Source organism: Gossypium hirsutum, chromosome A13 (genome assembly GCF_007990345.1).
Source record: "Gossypium hirsutum isolate 1008001.06 chromosome A13, Gossypium_hirsutum_v2.1, whole genome shotgun sequence".
Classification (NCBI taxonomy): domain Eukaryota; kingdom Viridiplantae; phylum Streptophyta; class Magnoliopsida; order Malvales; family Malvaceae; genus Gossypium; species Gossypium hirsutum.
The window spans coordinates 85,417,087-85,420,027 of record NC_053436.1 but is presented as its reverse complement, the minus strand read 5'-3'; positions in this window follow the sequence as shown (position 1 = coordinate 85,420,027).

Here is a 2,941-nt window from a genome sequence, read left to right as displayed (position 1 = left end):
CAACTCATTCCATAAGCTTCATTTTTTTTAATGTATCTCAATTATTTTTCAATTGAAGTTTCTCCCAATTTCTTCGTGCTTTTATTTTAAAAAGAACAACATTTTCTAACCCTTCTAAATTTAGATGAGTTGTCGATTCATTAACGTTTTAGCTTATACAAAGTTACAAACTGCCATTGTGAGCTCACTAACTTTTAATGCTAAGATAATATCATCTTCGACTCTAGTCTTCATCATTTATTATTTCATTTTCAAATCTCGGAATCAAAATAAAACAAAAGGAAAAGGAAGAAGATTGAGTGAACCTCTAATAATTCCATGTCACATAGTACTTTCTGCCCAAATCTCACCAACATTAGTACCAATACTCTAAACGCATGAAAGCACACAACACTTCAAAAGCTTTAAATGATTGATGCAACTAACAACACACAAAGACACAACTTGAGAAAAGGCCATACATCTAAACTCAAAATCATAGAAAATAATGAATTTACCAAGTTGAGAAGACCTAGGAAATCAACCAAAGCTTATTCTAAAGATACAAGGATCTTTTGTTTTACCTTAAACATGTGCACAAATGTTGACATTCACGAACCAATGCAATAATTTGAAAAAAAAAACATGCAAAAGATCCAAGGTTTTCAAAACTATACTGCTCCATGTTAGTGGCCTATTGCAACAAGGAAGACAAGCATACTCTTAGAAAGGACTAGATTAAATCACATAAAAATAATAAAAAAGCATGTAATCACAATGGTAGCTAATTAAGAATAACTAAATAATTCTAATTAAATCTTACATTACACGTAAACTTGCATGGTAGCTATTTTAACCCGATATATAAGGAGAGAGAAATGAATATTGAGATCAGCGGCTAGGTTCTTAAACTTGAAAAGTAATTCAATTATTTTAAGATAAAAATCGAAAATCAAGGTTATATTTGTGAAAGAAGAACCTAGTGGGCAAAAACGCCACCCTAAGTTCCAACTTCAAAGTACACTTCTATGAAGGGATTGTTGTAGTGGCCTAAACATGCCATACTAGGCATCCAAAGAGTTGAATGAAAGAATGACCTACAACAATTTTGAAATTAAATTTAATTTGATTTCACCATGGATTGAATATAAGTTTTTAATGATGGGTTGATGAAGTATATATTCGAAAACAAGAAAAAAGATTGCAATGCTCTATCTTCCAAGAACCTCTACAAGAAATTTGAGAGAGCGATGATCTCCTAATTCTATAATGGAAATCTTATCCCCAGATATCTTCCAACCTTGGCTACGTTCGAATAAAAAATGTTTACACCCCTTTAGCCTTTTGGATTGATTATCCAAAGGGAGGTGAAGATGTCTTGGAATCAAATTGTGGATAGCAAGAGGTTGCTCAGAAAAGATTTCAAAGGCATGCAATATAAAAAAGGAATCCGTAAAAGTATCATGAAGGCCTTTATATTAAGAATTGAATTATATTTTAAATCCCTTATTAAAAAAATATGTAAATTAGTCCATATATGTTAAATTAAAGAGCAAATTGATCCTTTTGTTAAAAATTATATCCATTTTTACTATTAAAACCTAGTCCATATACATCAATATAAGCTACACGTGGTTGTTTGGTTATTTTGTCTGCTATGTCAATTTTTAACAGGAAAGATCAATTTACTCTTTCATCTAACATATAAACATACAGATATTAATTTATTCATTTTTTTATTAAAGAGAATAAAATATAATTTAACTTTTAATATAAGAGCCTCCACGAAACTTTCAAAAAAGAGAATCTTATATAGCTGGAAGGAAGCAAGTTAGGACTTATCGTTTTCAACTTTTTATATTTTATTAAATATTGTGTCTGTTATATCATTTAATAATTTTGATTCAATTTAGGAAAAGAAGAAGAAGTTATATTCATGTTTGTGGACTATAGTCGTATGATTTTAAATAATTTGTTATAATTACTCAATTTACAGAAAAATATTTTTATTTTTAATTGTGTACCTACAAGAGTTATTTCAAATATTAATTTAAGATTTACATGCCACCAGTTAGGAAATAATTATTTTATTTTACTTTTAATTAAAGAGTATATCTAAATGTTCACTTGAGAAATAAAAAGTAAATAATTATTTAGGATTTATATGTAATTATCTTTAAATGGTCCATAATTTAAATTATTTATTCATCAACATTAGATCATACCAATCATATCTTTATTTTGTTTTATTGTTTCCTTTTTTACCGTCTTGTGTTTTAATTTTTTTAATGTTTTATTTTGATTGTATTTCAATTAATTATTAAAATGCAATTTTAAACTTATTTACATAACATATAAATACTTTAATAATGATTATTAAATATAATTATTTTTTAGCCTTGGCCTAGCCGGGTAATAACATTCATACTACTACGTTTGGTTGGAGTATAAATTTTTTCACATGTTTTAATCATTGGTTAGCTCGAAACTAATCACAATTGGTAATTTTTAGTCACTCATATGATTTATTTATAGAAAAGAGAAGAAAAACTTTTTATTTATTTTGAAGAGATTTTATTTTTACAACAATTTTTACTCGTCTTTATAATTACATGTTTAAATTTATACTAATTATGTTTTATTTTTATGTCTATCTGTATTAAAAATGATTAAGCATACATTATATTCTTTTAATAAATAAATTTCAAACAATGATTTATTTAGCTTTGAGAAACAAATAATTAGCAACATTTAAAATAGTATAAATTAAAACTTTATGAAAAAAACTATAATGCATATGATTTTGACATCGGCCCACTTTTTTACTAAAATCATAATTGATAATAGTCTAATAAAAATATTACTATTGTATTTGTATCTATAAAATTTATAATTGAAAAAAATGAAAAATATATTTGAAAGTGAAAAGGATATGTATGTATGTAAAAAAGTAAAAAAAAAT